The sequence below is a fragment of the Pseudopipra pipra genome, chromosome 1 (assembly GCF_036250125.1).
Source record: "Pseudopipra pipra isolate bDixPip1 chromosome 1, bDixPip1.hap1, whole genome shotgun sequence".
Lineage (NCBI taxonomy): Eukaryota > Metazoa > Chordata > Aves > Passeriformes > Pipridae > Pseudopipra > Pseudopipra pipra.
The window spans coordinates 12,401,806-12,411,899 of NC_087549.1; positions in this window are offsets into that span (position 1 = coordinate 12,401,806).

The following is a 10,094-nucleotide window of genomic DNA, read 5'->3' on the forward strand; positions in this document are numbered from 1 at the left end:
AGATCCCTTAATCCAAAAAAGAAGTGTGCTAACTGCACTAGTACATGGGAAATATAACAACAGATCCTCCTGCTTGCTGAAAACTGGCTGGCACCAAAGTACGTTCTAGAGATCACTTCCAGAAACTGCTGAAGTAAGAAGAGTAGGGCAAACGTGGTGGCACAAAAGTACTTCAGGGTGAAACTGAAAAACCCCAAAGCTCATTTAACCACTTTCATCCAGCTTGGTTAGTTATAATACTGCTGCTATTGATTCAGGCTATGCAAATGTTTTTGAAGCCAGTGTTGTTACTCCCAACCACTTTAATAGAAAGCACTGAGCTCGTGGAGTCAGGGAATTGGATGTCTAACCCACCTTTAAGTTCCTCAGAGCCCCAAGTCACTCATGAATCACATTGCTAATATTTCAGAAACCACACAGGACAAGCTGTTTTCAGTTTCCCTTCACCTTCAAGTCAATAATGAAAATTAATACTAAAAGAATTAGAATCTAGCTATATCCCTGATCTATGTGAAGATCCTGGCAAACTAGTGTCTCAGGGCAAGTTTCAGAGTTTACTCAATTGAAACAGGAGCCCATATCAGGAGCCTTCATGAATATTTGAAGGCTATTTCTGCAGATGTATTTTTAACCTGCTTGCTGGCTCATTCCTTGCTTGGTGAGGCTGAGTACAGCTCCCTAAAGTGGTGCTGATTTATGTCCAGAAGGAATCTGGTTCGACACATCTCACTTGTTCAATAGACTGGGCAGGTGGGTGAATGGGACTTTATAAGGCTGTTGAAAGCTCAGGGAAAAGCACATGGTGTGCAAAGGCATCAGATCTCACCAGCTGAGCTGGCTTTGCCTGGGGCTGTAGTTGGGAGGGAGACACACAGGAAACGTTCTGTGCTCCAAGACATGATACGGCTGTGAAGCAATAATTGACCCAAGGTGTGTTCAGCACTGCCCGCAAGGCGCTGCTCAGGGTAATTCGGAATTAAAAGGTGTGATCAAAGTAGTCACAGCTCAAGTTAAATAAAAAGGAAATAACTGCTAAGAACCTTTCTGACAGTACAGCAGTTATGTGCTTGCATAACTGGTTGAATGGAGAAATAGTGTGTAAGAAAGAATTGTACTATAGTGATTACATAATTTGCCACTTAAGGTGACAATTTCTCAACAAAAATGATACAAAGGCAGTTCCATATTTTGGGTGGAAGTTCAGCTGCAACCTTTCTGAGTCCTTAATTTCCTTTGATTTTTGCAAAATAAATTGATGAGGTTCTGCTCCACTGCAGAGGGCTGGGCTGCAAAATTGAGGGAGTAATTTAGAAGGCCTGTATTGATATGCTTGGCTTCAGCAATATTTATGTGAAACAAAAATTTGCGAAAGAGGTTACAGGAGTTAAATGGCTGCCTTCTAATGAACTTGAGTAGTACCTGGGGCCAGTGGTCCTTAGACTGTTTTCATAACCTCAGTGTCAGCATTTCACAGAGGATGAAATCCAGGATTCTTTGCCTTACTGCTTGGGCAGCACTTAAAAATCAGTGTAGGACTAGCTGTTCTTATAAGAAAAACTGAAATGATGATATTTTGTGGATAAGTATAATACAGAAAGAATGACAAGAAAAGCACAGAATGTCATAGTTGAATATTGTGAAGCACTAGCTCAACATGTTAAATGAAGAGGAAAAGATTTAAAAGCCAAGTACCTAAAAAAAAATAAGAAAAAAGACTCCCTTTACAAAGAAAAGCTATCAAAGAAATGAGTCATCTAGGGAGCAGGAAGAAGTTTGGGAAACAGATGTTCTTACATTTAGGACAGATGTTTTATGATAACAGTGCTTTGATAGCAGTTGCAAAAAGAACCTACTCTAATTGAAAAATGTTGTGGTATTTCACAAGAGGAAAGAAGACAAAAAAACCCAAGTAAGTTTCAAACCGGCATAGGAAGACAGATTTTCACACTATTGTATTGTAGTGATTATGTCTCCAAAAGCACAAAGAACAATGAAAGTCCTGTTCAGTGGAAAGAAAAAGTAAGCAATGGCAAACTAGGAGAACAAGTTAGGCTCCCAGAAAAGCCTTCCAAAGAGTTAGGTGAGAGATGAGAAGGTAGGCTGAGACTTAATAAGGTAGTGATAGTAATTATTGACTGTGTTGACAAGAGATTAAATGAGAGGCACTTGTTACCTATAAAGTAGCTGTAATGGGTATGAGAATAAGGAAAGAGTGTTGCTCCAAGTGAGGCAGGTAGCATCACTTTTGTCCCAGACATTTGAAGTCAATGGAGAGGCTGTAGGCTTTGAATCTGGCTCAGCTGCTTTAAAGTTTGGGTAGATGTTTGTGAATGTGATAGAGGAGAGAGAAATATCATCATCTTTGATTAATCTTTACTTGTTCTTGCTACCTGTTTACAAGGCAGATTTAACACTCATTAAAATCAAAGTGTGTGTGTGTAGGGGGTGATCTTTATTTCTCCTTTTAGGTCCTAGAAATCTAATGATACAAAAAATGTGAGACCTTTAACTGGCCCCAGTTCAAACGGGAAAGCATATACAGCCCCTGGCGAAAACTGGCATTTTAACAAGTGGATCCCTAGCTAACCTATAAAGTCAAACAGGAGATTGGTTTCTTTGCAGACAGTGTGTCTTGGAGAAGAGTTTTTGTTGTAGGAAAGAAGGACAAATAGGTTGTCAGACTCTATTACTAGGTCAACATCTCTCTTCAATCAGCCAGAGAGATTTCATTGTTTGTGTGCAACAGAAAATGAAGGCTCATAAGATTTTAAAGTAATTTTATATAAAATTTGGGGGTTTGCTTCCATATGATAGAATATATAATTCCATTTATTACAGGCTATCATGTTAGAACTAGCTGAATAAAGACAGAGTTTGCTTTGTTTTTCTGGAAGCAAAAGCAATAGACATGAATACAGCAGTGCAAATGACTTTTAAAGCTTCCTTTGCAGGTGCTTATTTTTTCAGTGCCCATTCTTGTAACCAGAGACCCTGTTCACACAGTCTAGGGACAATTTAAACTTAAGTGGCAAGCCTCAGATAGGGATTACTTATCTTTATTGAGGTCAGGAAGAAGAACTATTTCTTTTGTGCTTGTCTGTCAATTACCAGACAAAATGCTTGGAACTGTCAATTCCAGGCAGTTCATTTTTCTGAGGAAAATAGAGTCTTTAGCAATACCTTTTGGCAATAGCCAACAGCAACCCCTCCTAAAATGGGAAATCCCCTGCTACTCTTCTCCCTCAAAGCCTGCCATGGCAAAACTGACCTAGACTGAACCTCAGTCATAGGGTGTAACTGAGTAGAAGCTACTCACTAGTTATTCTGCATAGTTGGTACTGAGATCTGAAGGATCTCTTACTTCTGGAGTGAAGTAACACTCTTTCCTTATCCTCATACCGCTTACAGTTATTTTATAGGTAAGAAGTGCCTATCATTTAATCTTTTGGCAACATGATTGATAGTTACTATCACTACCCTATTAAGTCTCAGTTTATTTTCTCACCTCTCACCTAACCCTTTATATCTGACGTTTTTCCTATTGTTTATTTTAGTTCTGTCCTCCATGACATCAACTTTTTTCCAACCTGGAGGCTAGTGGAGATTTGCCACTGCAAGTTTTCTTCAAGTTTGAGTAGGTGTGAACACAAAGGAACTGAATGGGCAGAGATCAGCTTTGCTCCATAGACATAATGATCAAGACCAACAGATTCAAACTGCCAAAGGTTTTAAGGTAGGTATAGTAATTCACTGCTAGAATAGTCCAGCAGCAGATCACACCTACTGTGGGGTAATCATGGGCTTTCTAATGAACTTTAAGAGACTCCAAGCATTTACATTGTTTGACTTTACAACTGGGTCTGTTTTCCAGGAATCAGCCCTCCAGATTTACATTTAACACAAGGCAAAATATGGCATCTTAATTTTACAATCCAATTTCATTGGGTGAGCCATAAAAATATTGAGGAAAAACTAATGTATTATTCCACAAGATATGAAGAAATTTCCTACTAAATGAAATACCCTTCCTCATTGAAGCATTAGATTAAATGTACATATCAGAAGAGCTTCATATACCATGGCTGTTACAAAGTGATGGCTCATTAAACAGAGAAAAGGAACAAGAAGCTATTGTAGAACAGAGACATTACAGACATTAAAACCTGGAGTCTGAAGACATAGTCTTTTCTGTAGAAAATCTGTGCCCTCTGCAAACAGTTTAAAGACTTTTATTTTATTTTGTTTTAAAGTAGCTTTTCCTAATAATTTCCATGAGCTCTCTGGAATTTTTTTGGAAGTGATTAATGTTATACAATTCCTGTTGGTGACTTATTTTTGTATGCTTTTAGACCAGAATATAGTGAGATTGGAGGAAGAAAGTTATTTGTTCAAACTTGTCAGCACTCGGCTTTAAATGAATTACTTCCCCTCACCTAGAATGATTTTCTCTTGATAAAATAGAAGATTTTGTGGAAGATGAAGGCCAATTCATGGTTTGCTACAACAAACATACATCTCTTAATTGATTCACATTTGGTTTAAAATGTACCAGTTAGCAAACAATAACTGAAAATAAAAGAAAGAGTTGAAGTGTTCTACATTTTGCAACCTGTTGAGGTCTTCAGAACATGGCTGACATTAGTCTAATAGTCAAGAACCTATTTTTTGATTCCGGAGAATGCTTTTGCATTTGACTTCTTATTTGAAAAATAAAAATAAATATAAAAATAATAGTGCTGGTTGGGGCTGAGAAACAGTTTATCCAAGAAAGAAATCCCTTAAACAAAGAAGCAATATGTGGAGATACATGCTAATGTTCGAAGCAAGTACTGGTCTTGTTTACAGTGGTGAGAATCCAGAGTCATCTTTTGGGTCATGCAAAAATAAGATGAAAACTTGGCTTAAATACGAAAACATTGTCATGCCTCTGGGCTACTAACTCACATAGTTCTGATCTGGGTCCATGTGAACAGGCGGGGTAATATTCTGCACCACTGAAGTCAATGGCAAAATTCCCACAAATTACTTGAGTCAGGATTTCTTTTCAAAAGTCTGGTAAGAGTCCATTAAGTGGGAATTCTCCCCAAAGGAAAGACTCTACATTTCTATGTGTTTATCTCTCTGATCTTGTTTGTTTGGCTTTCTCGGCAGTAGGATTACTACTATATAAATAAGAAGTATTCACGGACTTCTTTGAAGGAACTTTGCTAAGGTTGCCAGCAGGGATTCAGGTACTGCTAAAGGTGTTGATGACTTGTAAGAAGGCACAGGCTTGGGAACTGAAACACCCCACTTCTCTTGCAAACTACTATCAAGCCATTGTTTGGTATCATTACTTTGCCTCCATTGTTCCACAGCTGGATTTGAAAACTAGCATAATTTAATGTATTTTGTTTTATCCTGTTATTATTAAACACTGCTAACCCCCCCATAATTTAAACAAAATATTCATATTTGTATTTGAAGAATTCTTTTGACTGTATCAATGTTTCCCTCGACTCAAGGCTGATGAAAAACTAAGTCATTTCATGAATAAGAAACAAGCTGGGGGAGGTTTCTGTGTTTAATTGAGGAAGAAGAGCATTTATAAAAAAATAAACTAACTTTTCCTCTGCCTATCAGGGAGAATGGGACAGATTTTTCAGTAATAAATCCAAGGTATGTATCCACCAGAGGGGCTGCATAACAAAGTGGTGTAATAAACAATTTCTGACAGAGGTCAGTAAGGTTACCAGTAGTTTGTGTGACGAGAATTTGGATAACAAGATTTAATTTTTACAGGATAAACTAGATATTGGCTGAGAAGAGGTAACCATGTGCACAGGATTAGAAGAAAATGGAAAATCAATAAGATCAGCAAAGAGCTTACTTTGGAAAAGAAGTAGGGATCCTATGGTGTAGAAAGAAAAGCTGTGGAGGCGCAGCGGACCATGAAATAAAGACTGAGGATATTCCAAACCAGTAGGTTGTAGAGGGAAGAAGTAAATCTAAGGTTATGTCAATGACTGAATTAAAGTAAATATTATATTAGTACTAATGTACAATGACAGAAAGGTCGTATCATATTATTCTGTTGAAAGACCTTTGGAAGCTAGCAGGTAGAACAGATGTCCTTAATTCAGGATAAATGTAAGAAACAAGTACACTCTTTAGGGAATTAGATAGCTGCAATGATGGGAAACATCATCCAAAACTAAGGTATGCAAGACTAATAAGTAATCCAAGCTGGTTGGAGGGTTTTCACTCTGAATTGAACTCAAATATAGAGCACAAGCTATTGCTTCCATGGATTGATGAAGATGTGAGTAGACAAGCCAAAAATACAAAGATGCTGACAAAAAATTATCTGAAAGCCAAGGACATAAATGGGTTGAAAACTGGGATTATAACCATGAGAAAAAGCATAGCACGAGTTTTCCTGGTGGTAGCTGAAAAATGCTTGGATCCAGGAATAAAGAAACATAATATCTTCTTCACGGATAGGTGGCATACCAAAAGTCATGCTGGCCTGCATTGTTCATGCTCTCTTATATATAACCTCTCTTATATAAACCACCTGAAGAGTCCCACAAACTGCCAAATACCAGGGTCCCAAGTGGTAACAGGAGGTGAGATGGAAAAACTGAAGGTAACATGGCAAAAGAGCTCCATGGATATGTGCACGCATGATCGAAAGGACAGCTGTCAGTTCCCTGGTCTCATGAAGATGAGGAATAGTTTGAAGCAGAAAAATCTTCTGTTGTCACATCTGGCCTCTGAATACTCCCTGTACTGGAGCAGCTCAGAGCCAGAGGAGCAGTTTCTGCATCAGTGTTGTCGTGTTTAGGGAAACCCCTGCCAGCCCGAGCTTTCTGTTTTTGTTGTCAAAAACTGAGCTGCACTAGGCTGAGGGCCCAGACACTAGTACCTCTTGATTTTTGTTCTTCTCTGTGGTTTTTACATGCAATAAGTAAATCAAAATCAAACCCCAAAACAGAAAGATTTTGGCTGAAACCACAGACCTTCCAGCACAGCAGGATATTCATTAGTCCACTTCTCAGCTTAAACGTTCAGCAAACAAGGCTAATTAGACATTCGAATACTGTATTCATCTTAAATAAAAGGACACAGCTGTTTTCTGCTAGAGGTTTCCTGCTTTCAGGATGCCTACACTGTCAAATAGATTAGTTTCCCCTGTCTCTCCATACATGTGCTAGCTCTTTTCTTGTTTGGAGTGAACTAACCATTTCTTCTAGGATAAAACCCAAATTTGTTTTTGGAGTAGCTCTTTTGAAAAATTTGTCTCCACAAGATGTACAGACAAGATGGCTCAGATTTGCTCCATTGCCCATGAACACTGTGTAGTCCTTCAGTGCTATCCCAGCAGGTCCCCTACTCCATATTCTTATGTCCTGTTCCAGATGTGTTTCCTGGGCTTCATCTCAAAGATACTTCTCAGGCTAACTCTTATAATTTCAGGCACCTGGAACTGGCTCTCCACAGTGCTGCACTAGCAGAACCATCTCAGGGCCTGATGCGGAGACCTCGGCTGCAGGTAGACACATTTTTGGTGAAAATTTCCTGCTGGAAGATTCCAATTCTTGACATTGACACCATATTCCTCCTTGGTAGGAGGAATTGACTCCTCTGGAATTGCACCAGGGTTGTGACAAAACAGACCACACTCAGCATCTTGCTGATCTGTAAAATGAATGGAAGGTGTCTTCCCCTAAATTAGAAAAGAAATATGACCTAAAGAACACACTGTTTTCCTAGACCCTGAACAACCTTGGTGCTCTGGGTGATTAGGTCAGTGAACTTTTACAAACCAAGCTTATACAAAATCCTGGGCTAGTTTGTGAAACTTGAGATTTGCAAACACACCAGTGCACTCGGGGGTGTACTTGTTTTTAGTTCCCCTGTTCAGAGTATTATGGTTCTATAATGAAGAGTTGAGCAGCTTATATAACCTTTAAGATTGGTTATAGGTTGATGTACTTCAAAAATTGGGAGTCACCAGGTGCAGAGGATGGCCACAGAAAGCCACAGTTCAATTTATGTATTAGTTCTTTGTTCATCTAACTGAAAAACATGGATAATTTCTGCTGAAAGTGTTCAGACACGTGCATGAATTTACTAAGGGTCTTGTTTTAATTATACATACTCAAATGTCCACAATTTCAATTCAGCTCCCAGACAAAAACTTTTTCCTCAAGGCTGTGGGTGCAATGCACATTAACATCAGTGGTATTGCTTTCCTGATTATGTGAGACTGTGCTGATATAAATTGGTTAAAATTTAGCATATTAAGCAGTAGACTTTGTGTCTTTGTTGTGCAACTTCAAAACTACCATAAATAAACTGGGCACCAGTACCATGGGAATGCTGTTAGCTGCATGTTTGAGATTTTGGTGAGTACTTCTTGAAAAATACTGTTAGACAAGGGACTAGAAGGCTAGCAATTAAGATAGTATTACAGAAAAGCCCACAAAGAAGTGAATACAGTGAAAGGGAAACCACAGTAAAACTGGGAGTATGTGGCTGCAATTGAATAAATAGGAAGAGAATCATGTTTAAAATGTTTTGTTTATAATCATAAAGGTTTTGTGTAATTTCATCATGTCAAGAACATACACTCAGTCTATCAAAAACAACGGCTTAAATTCAGTTTGTAGGATAAACACAAAATGGCAGTGTAAGTGAGCCAGCAAGACCTTTTACATGTTGAAGATCTGCAGTAGTAGATCACCCACAAAATCTACAAATCTAAATGTAGTCCATCGAAAAGAGTATCCAGTGCTTCTTCTGTGACTCTTACTCATGAAATAACTAAAATTTGAAAGATGCAGATGATTGGTATCACTACATGTGCTATTTTAGAGAGCAGCAACTTGAGATGATTTAATTTCCTGGCTCTTTCAGTGGTCTTCACTGAAGTCTTCTTCTTCCACAGATATTTTTTTTTCCCTATCATTTTGCTTCCATGAGCGTGGCCCTTCAAATTTGGCAAAATCAAACTTGCAGCTCTGTCATAGCTATTTTGTAAGCAGCAGCAACACCCTGTTCCAGTTGGTAAAAATGTGTTGCATATTGCCTAAGGCTGAGAAAATAGCATCCTCTCACACTATATCCTTTTTCTTTCACCCGTGGTAAATCCATTTTCACCTTCCCAAGAGGATTTATTCCTGAGTCTCAGTACAGGAGGATATGGTATTCCCTCTGCCTTTCTTCAATGTTTGTTTATTGTTGCTGAGACAGGCCATTTTTATATTTAATACTGCTTAGTAAAATCCTCTTAAACAACCTAGTTATTTGTAGATTCTACACACAGAGTTTCTCCAAAACTTTCACCTGGAGTAAATTAACCACAGGAGGAAAATGGTTTGCAATGTAAAAATAACAACAGACACTTTGTCATCATTGCTAACAAATAGAATTTTGTCTGAACAACCACTGGAATTTGAAATATGGGTCATCCCAACTTCCTTTCCACACTAAATCCTATGAGAACTCTTGCATTTCAAATATAATATCACCAGTAGAGTACGTCAGCAATGCTGCTTTAAAATATCTTCTTTACTCTCTTATTAGATCCAATGAAGGAAATGTCTTATAGACTTTCATGAATTGGTAAACTATTAAAACTTCTTCTAAATAGAGGATCATGAAATGCAAACAACTGTAAATAGAAGTGAACAGGAATTTCTTTTTCCATCTTTTAAAAATGCATCTACCTCTTGCTAACATTAGGTTCTGTCAAAGTAAAATTAATAAAAGTGTTTGAATTTAGGGCTGGCAGTAAAATGCAGCCAGTGGCTCTAAATTACCTTGGCTCAAAGAGCCAGGAGCTGCTTAGGAAAGCACAAGGCATGTTGCTTCTTCCTTTGCCATCACTGACTTTTTTTGAATGAAGTCATCACATTGCATAATATGTCACATTGCATAATTTGTTCCTTCTTCCTTCATCTACAGTGTTTTTCCCAACGTAATCCTCAGGGACAGTGCACTAACCGGTACAGTAAGTGGCCTGTATATGTACATATTCTGAATAATAATTTGAATAGGATCAACACCGTGTAAGCAACTAGAGAAAAAGAAAAGGCATAACTGGTGCT